The following is an 8788-nucleotide window of genomic DNA, read 5'->3' as shown; positions in this document are numbered from 1 at the left end:
ATCCAGCGGAACAGAGGCGACGCGTCAACGTTCCCGTGTTATCTTCGCACACCACTTTGCCGCATCGGTGCGCACGCGGCCTTCCAGCGCATGCGCTGCGGCCTTGCGGAGCTCATTTCATTTGTGCGCGGAACCGCCGCCAACGCACGTCACAGACGTGTTTTGTGCGCGCGGAGAGTGTATCGCTTGGCTGATTTATAAGATTCTCCCTAAAGTCACCCCTTGCTCTGCAGCTCTTTCCCCGACTTCTGACCCCCAACTCCGGTCGGCAACTCATGGCTGGCTGGCCGACGCACCGCGCCTTCCGGCCAATCAGCCGCGCCGGGCGAGATGTTCTATTCGCCTTCTCCCAAACAGTTCTTCTAGTGAAGCGAAAGGCGACAACCTCCTGCCAACCATCTGGAACCTGCGCCACTACCTGGCTATTTTTCCGAGAAAACCTTCCTCGTCGCAGCTACGTTCACGCTCCGGCACATATTCGCGAGCCTTCAACTCCATCTGGCTGCCGCCGTCGACGTGGTCGGCGGGTGAATGAAACTCATTCCATTCTCAAAAGCTCAATTGAAATTCACGTCCGTTTTTCCTCCTCCCGGGAAAATTACTTTCGCGGACGTCGACAAAGAACTGACCGCAGGCCTGATTTTCGTTCGTGGAGCCCGGGAACTGAACGTGAATTTCGGTCTCCCTCACTCGGGGAATCGATTTCGACGGGCAGTAATTAGAGTCCGACGATAATCGATTGTTTTCCGGCAAGATTCCGCTATACGCCCGCCGCTATACGCTCGCGTCCGAACTCATTCGTCGCGAGCCAAGGAGATCAGTTCGGTGTCTTCGAGCGAACAACGTGGGGCAGACGAGGAGGAATAGGACTCAGATATGGGCGATCATTCCTGTTGTGGATGATCAATCGAGCTCGATGGATTCGATTTTAATTCCTCTCGATGTGAGCTCAGGCCTACCACCGACATGCGATTACATTTGCGCTATGGATAATGGTCAGCGGGTGCCGCTACGTCCAAGCCAGCCGAAGTTCAGTATGCATAGAAACTCAACGTCATGAAACCCAAGTAATCGGGTTTTCGTGTCGACACAGAGCGGCGCAAGGGCGCGATATGCTTCCAGTCGATGTGAGAGAGTTTCGAGGCTTCCCGGGAATTGAGATTGATGCTCAGATCTGCGGGTGGATGGATCATGCGGGGAGAAGATTTAGTGAGTGCCGAATGAAATTCTCGGAGTTCAATCCCAAGGGCTTCAGCATATACAAATCCACGCGTCGATGATTCTGAGAGAGAAGCTTACAGTGGGTCATAGACCTCGCGAGCTCCCTTGGAGAACCCGAACGGTGTCGACCCGTTAGATCTCCAAGTTCAGAATCCGGGAAGAACCTCCTTGTTTGACCGGATATCCGACCGAGGACCTTCATTCAAGCGAGCTTTTGTTCTCGGGAAGAAGAGTGTGGTCTGAAGGCTCCAGGAGCGGAGGTCGCGCCGAAAATTTTGACCTCCAGCTCAGGTCTCGCGAAACAAAAGCTTCCTCAAACGACAACAAAGGGCGAGGAACCCTCGGGGCTGCAACCATGGGCCGAATGCGTCACTCCCAGCGATATCTATCTCTCGTCCTTCCACGGAAAGGCGTCCTTGAGGCGTAGATACCTCGTATTCGGAAGGCACGGGCTCACTCGAACCTGCGGATCTGTATCAAAGCGTTTCCCAAAAAGTGGGCTCGCTCGGCTACTGAGTCCCATCCGATCTCGAGGACAGATAGTGCCGGTCGATCATAGTCGAGCCAAGGATCGTCTGATACGTTTTTCGGGCTGGGATCTCACTTCAGATTACGACGTCACAGAATAAGTGTTCCGTATCCAAAATGCTTCGCTCGTGTGTTATCTTCGCACGGAATGAAACCGCGACGTGAACTTCAAGGATGAACGAATTCCCGAGAAATTAGAATGCACCCTCGCACGCGGAGCGCGAGGTTCGCCAACTACTTGACACAATATTCCGGCTCGGGGAGAGAAACTTGGAATCCATGAAGAGACCGGCGCCCTCCACCACAGAAGCATCGGGAAGGAGCACAGACCTGGAAGACAGGCTCGTCTCAGGAGGCAGCGAAACTTGAATTCCTAACAGGATTCGGGTGTATTTGAATGCCCTCACGGCGCATCACGGTAGCGTTCCAGTGAGGATCGCCGCTCTCGCCCGACGAATGTTTCCTCGTCCTCCGCACTTCTCGCGCTCTAAAATTACCCCCATATTGTTTAGCTGAACCGACGAAGGCTTCGGGATCTTGGATGAGTGGCACGCGCGCGGGGCAGAAGACGAGAGCCGGCTGGCTTTAAATGAGAAGGTATTCCCCAAGGAAAAACTCCAGAGGTAGTCACTCTAGGCTCGTACGCAGCTTTTCCCGGAGAAGGACACTCCTCTGCATCTGCTGCGAGCGACTGCTTCTCCGCGCGAAATTCCCCCGCACGCGAGCCACAACGCTTTGAAATTGGGTAGACTCATATATCTGTTCGGTTGGGCATTCAAGACCTTCCAGTCATAAACTATCTATTCCATGCATCCCGCCGGAAAGCGAGCCCAAACTATGCCTACGGATTCAATTATGGAACAACTCCCCTCTTCCAGACCATCGAACGCATGAGGGGACGGCGTCTTGGATGATGTGAACCTGATACGCCGACGTAGTAGATGAATTCCGAAGGAGTGTTTCTCCTGTGTAGGCTGAACTTAGAATTCGATAGCGGAAGGAAAAGCCTCACGCTTACGAAGTCGCTTTACCCTGGAGCTCCGCTACCGTGAGATGTGTGAAATACCGAGCTGTCACCAAGTTCCTCTACTCGCAGCTTGACGAGAAGAATAGACTTGCAGCGCTCACCTCAGTGGAGAGACGCAAGCTTCAAAGTCAATCGCAGACTTTCGAAGCCGAACGACTCGCTGGGGCTCCAAGAACAAAATCGGTGATAGGCTCACTCGCTCGGCAAAAGAGTTTCAACATGCCTATAATAAACCTCGCAGGACGCTAGCATGTTCGTAAGTGGTAAGGGTCCGAATCACTTGGATCCATTCCAAGCGAAGAGAGACGGAGACTTTCAATGAGGAAGAGACTCCTAGTCGTCGGTCGTTAAGGTCGTCGTTGACGGAACGTTCATTCCTATGGAAGTACGGATTACGCTCCCGAATTTCAAATCCGGAAGGACGGAGGACTTTGCACAGCCTCCCCGAAACGTCACGACGGGGTGGGGGCTGGCGCATGCTGAAAGAATCGGACGTCCTTGAATGCAGGCCCTTGGTACTCTAATGGTAGGAACGATGAGCTGTGACGAACAACTGGTCTTACCGTTGATATCCTGGATCTCTCTCCGAACAGCTGGCCTGGCAGCCCACACCCAAAAAGCCACAGACGAGCGACCTTGGCAAATATCCAAAAGTCCTGCTGCTTGTGATCGTACTCAGCGTCGCCGTCGCGTCGTGGAGACTTCGAGGTAAGCCCATCAATCAGACGTCGTGATGATATTAAGGTCGAAAGAGACACTTGTCCAATATGTTCTGCCCTAGGGCGGAGAATGCCGCGCGCTCGATCTGGCGCTCCGGTATGAAGTAGAACATTATACTAAATCTCGACAAACCGCTTCCGTCCCACGCCTGCCAGTAAGGAACATCTCCGCTGAGAGAGGGTAGAAGAGTGAACCGAATGGACTCCTAAATGGGGTCGACTCCGAAACAAGAAAAATACTCGGAAACGCTCGAATTGGAAGTCGGAAATCGATATCTCTCGCGAGTTTCCAGGGTGGTGCCGTCGGTGCCGCAGCAAGAGGGGGAAAGCCAAGGGAAAAAACAGGGAAGAACGGGAAAAACGGGACGAAGCACACGGCGAAGGATTCCTCTCAGCTAGAAGTCAAGGGTGAAGGATGAGCCATTCGGAGAGAACAAGACCCGGAGACCGTGCTCACAACGCAGCAGCCCTAAAGCCATTCGTCGTCTTTATTGTGTCGTTCGGATAAACGGCGCTAAAACCGTTCAAGCATCAAAAGATACGATCTTGCTCAGGTGTTGCTGGCAGGAGGCTCTTCAATCCGAAGTTCCTCTCGAAGAAACGAAGAATAGCCCCGCATCGTTTCCGGAGAGTCCATTAGTCGAGGTGTGCGAACGATTACGCGAATGCGTTCGCTGGGAAAGAAACAACTAGTGAGGGATGAATCTAACCTACATGCCTCTCGATCGAAGCTGATGGCCCACGGAGCGTGGCCTCTGGAGAATTCGGAGAGACGAATGTTTCTGACGCCGGAGCATCCGTGAAATGAGCCAGACTGAGTCGCTGGGTCGCGAGTTGCTTGACGAGATGGGAACGAAAATTCTTCTTAATTGTTCCACTCTGGACATGAGGAATGTGTGGCTCATGTTACCCAGATGCCTGGTAATTACTGCGGTGTGGGCATCTGGCGTGAGGCCTGACATCGCCGTCCAGCAAAAGTGGAGCCAGGGCTAACTTTATTACTTCAGGGATGGGGTCATGGATGTCTAGAGTCACCCGGAGAACATGTATATGAGTACCTATTCGGGATGAGCTCGATTAGTTCCGTCGCAAACCTCGGGCCTCTTTCGGCAATTTTCCTCGAGTGATCAGCTTGCCGTCTCGCCCACTGCGCAGAGATGGTGAGGAGGCTCAGGCAATGTTCTCGGCTTGTAAGGGTAAACACTTTAGGCGGAGAAGGGGAAGAGAGATTTTGTGGAAGAGTGGGATCGTAGGACGACTCCGTTTGCGAAACCTCCACGGATTCGTTCAAGCCGAGTTCCTCGACGCGAGCTGAGCTAAGCATTCGGTTAAGAATCGACTTTTCTCCGACGAGAAGTGAAATATGGCTCCCCGGTCGAAGTTCATACCAGCTGGACGACTAGCTGCTCGTAAGTCGATCCGGCTCGGTGGCTGCGCATATTCGCCAATAAACACCTAGTAAGGAATCGGGAATGGGAGCAGCATACCATGCCAGTGCAGCGATTGGTCGGAAATTCTCGGTAGGCAGATATCCAGTCATAAAAGATGGAATCATTGCCGTTTTATATGATAGAAAGCTCGCTTGCCGGACATCGCTCGTATCGCGAGACAGCGGGTGCATGATCGCGGTCTGTTTGTGGCTTTGACGGGCCGTATTCGGCTCCTTTACGTGCGTCGAGCAGGGGTGAGCATTTTTCCATTTTTCGGTATGGGGGTGGTTGAAGTACTCAGCTGTCGACCGCAGACACGACCCAGCTCATTCATTCGTTCGTTCCTACCAACCCCCTTAGAAAGAAAAACATTGTCGTCTCGATTGGCGAGTCGCTTGATATATGATCTGAGATCTAGATAGGAATCCAAGTGAGGTTGGACTTGAATGTGAATGAATCTGAAGTCCCGTCCGAAGTCGTCGATTCTTTCACGGAAAACAAACGACTCACGCCACATCTTGCCCCGCAAGACACAAGGCACCATTTCGCACCGTAGTAGTCCGGTGTTCCTGAAATTCGCGGCTCTGAACATGTCCTTCAGACGGCGCGGCCACATTTACCTAGCTTATTTGAGATCCATGTCTCCTGGGGGAAATTACCGCATTCCAGGGAACGATCTTGAGTTATGGCCTCCTTGATTACTGGACCCCGCATACTCTTCGTTGAGTCAACATAGCGCCCCAGGGTCATCCGAGACGGCGCAATCCGAGAACTTCGTTCGAGTTCAGAAGAGTCATGTCTGGGATCCACCCGTTCTGACTGGATATACTTGGTTAGGACGAATGGATGGCCTCGCTGGGAATCGATGTTAAGGCGCTTCCGCAGAGGTAGAAAGGATCGGAATCGGGGGGAAAAGCGAGTCCGGACTGGTGACCGACCAGGAATAAGCCCCCGATTTTTGTAGCATTTCTATTCTGGAGGTTCAAGCGCCGAGGGGAAAATTCGTTCCTCGGGGGAGAATTTCTGCTAACATTCCGCCCAAAATTTCTAGAGTGTGCATCGCTCATGTAGACATTCAGAAACGAATGTCCACGGAGGAGTATTCGGCTCCGGAACGCATAAATGAGCACGGGGGCTCGGACGGAAATAATGACGCGACTCGTTCAGACGGGAATATCCCCTTGCAAGTCTCTCCAGGTCACGAGCCGGAGGAGAACGGGGCAACTCCGAGGCGCTCCCCTAATCGAGCATAGAATTACGTACTACCCACTCCCACTGGTCCTCGAACGCGTTTATTGAGCCCTGCGAGCGAAAAATCCATACGCGACTCAACTCTGCGAGAAAAGTTCTTCCGATGGACCGGACGGAGTCGGGGGGTCTAAGATTTCGATTAGAATCGAGCCGGCAGAGGCTACGAATTCGCTCCGTAGCTTCGCGGAGAGATTCCCGCTCCATGGGGCGATGCTTGATGCCTGCATCTCTCACGTAGGCCTTCAACAAGACACATTCGACATCGATAGGACAGGGATGATATACTCAGCGTCCTGTCCGACAAGCTCCCCATACAAGATCGCGTGTGTATCGGAAAATAATCACTGACAGGGGACCCGTCAGTCGATGTACGTGCCGCGGAGGTGTTCGAAGCGAGAGCGTCGGTGATCGGTGCCGCGCCGTCTCCGAAGACATGCGCGAACCATGGGAGAATCCGCTCTCATCCATCTGCGACGCATCGCAGGCTTGGCTGGTACCCGGATCGTTGTCCCTTTCGAGACTCGAATTCCTCGTCTAGATTACGCATGGTTCGGAACATACCATGGAGCTATTCTAGAATCACACCGAGAGTTCCTTTTCAATCTGCGGGGCTCGAGGACTTGTGGTGTTTCGAGTATTGAGGATCGGAGTCTCTCAGCTTCCCCATTCCAGAGCTAAAATGATGATTCGGCAATCGCGACGGACAGCAGAGGAACTGAAACGAATTTTCGGTTCCCTGACATATCTCCATCTCGATGTTCTCCCCAACGAATTCTTCAAAAGAGACGCTGCGAGAGAGCGAAGATAGTCGAGTCGGGATCTATCGATGGACGCTCCTCATAGGTCTTGTCTCGTGATATCCTCCGCTCACTCACAAGCTTCCGTCGAAGGAGTTTCAGGCCGAATGAACTCCTGTCCCAATACTCCCGTCCCTCCGTGATGCTCGGATCCCCCAGTGACCCTCCCTGATATTTGCATATCGGAATCGGCGACGAAGGTCAAATACTGAAGGAAATGTGGAATAAAGTTCATTCCCCGTTTCTCCGAAACTCTGTTTCGGGGGACAGGTCATTCGTGAGCATCGCGCATCGATCTGGAAAAAAATCTCCAGAGGGCATACTTACCCCCTGCTCCCATCAGGTAGAATAGGAATAGCCCGACGCCGCGCCGTCAACCATCCTCAGTCTCTCGAGAGGAAGTATGTATCAGGCCCTAAGTCTGCAAGAATGGACTTTTTTTCAGATTCAGAAGAGTCTCGACGGTATTCAGATCGCGATCAAATGGCTTCTCGAATTTCCGATATCGGAACAAGAGGGTGTAGTTCAACGCTCAGCCGTCGAGCTCGTCCGGAGCTGATCTCCATATTATGATCGAGTGTTACAAAGCTCTTCCACAACAACGCTATACTCGAGGAGACATTTGGACGATCCAGCAGGGAGGAAGCATGTTGATATCGGGTGAAGTCTATGGAAGATGTTTCTCATCCACTCCCATGTTGAAGATCAATGTTTGTAAACCTTCTCGACCCCGCGAACCCCCTGAGCAGAGTAAGCTCCACCCGTCTACCCCCTCCCACCGGGACCCATCCGCGGATGAGGGTGTTCACCACTGAGAACACAGCATGCTCATCACAAAATATCATTTTCCAGATAGTCGAACTCGCATAAGGGCGGGCTCGTCAGGGGAAGAGAAAAGAAATTTCGCGCTTTGTCAGCACGTGGTCGACCCGCGTATTAGCTGGGCTGCGCCTCTTGGAAACAGCAAAAACGTTCTCATTCATTCTTGACCGGAAATTCCTCCGATGGTCTCGCCCATCCCTCGATATGAAACACTGTTCTAGATGATCGCATGTCTGAGATCATTCCGTTCGCCATTGCTGTCTCGTCCCCAGAGTTTTCAAACGTTCCGGCAATTCCTCAGTTCGCAGTTGGATTCCCTCGATGTCATCACCCGAATCACAGAAATGGGGGCTTGGAGAATGCCCTCACCAAAGTATACCAAGAAAAATATCAAGGGCGGGATCGTTGCAGGGGCTCATGGGATCCGCTGAGCTCTCGATCGAGATGCAGCTCGAGTTTTTCCCTCTCAGGCGTCAAGCTCTCCACCCGGAAAGCCTCTCAACGCCTCTCGGTCTGCAACAAAGTTAACGTTGGAAGGGAACACTTCCATGAAGTGTGACCGAGACGGGGAAGGCTTGCGAAATCTCCAAATCCCACATTTCGAAATCAAGCTGCGGGAGCGATCGCGCTGTCAGGACGGAGGATGCATCTGGGAGCCCGAGTCCAGACGATTCGCAAGGAATCTCGGAGGAGAAACATCCAGCTGATTTACGCCGTGCGATCAATTATTGAGTCGGCTGGCAGTCGCTTTTTCGCGCGAGAATGGAAAGGAGCATCGATGTTGAGGAGGAGAACGTTCGCCCGAACGTTAAGCGGAGCACGAAATCACAAGTCCTCATTGCGCTGGAAATGACATGAGAGTCTATGAAAGAGAATACGTTCGCTTGGTGGCCTCACTCGATAAACGCCAGACTCTTCCACATACGAATGCGGTCGATTTTGGATATCGCGACCAAGAGCTCCTGATTGCAATCGATTCGTGATCTTTGTAGC

The sequence above is a fragment of the Galendromus occidentalis genome, unplaced genomic scaffold (assembly GCF_000255335.2).
Source record: "Galendromus occidentalis unplaced genomic scaffold, Mocc_1.1 scf7180000077532, whole genome shotgun sequence".
In the NCBI taxonomy this organism is placed as follows: domain Eukaryota; kingdom Metazoa; phylum Arthropoda; class Arachnida; order Mesostigmata; family Phytoseiidae; genus Galendromus; species Galendromus occidentalis.
The sequence above is the reverse complement of the archived record's forward strand: the minus strand, read 5'-3'. Positions refer to the sequence as shown.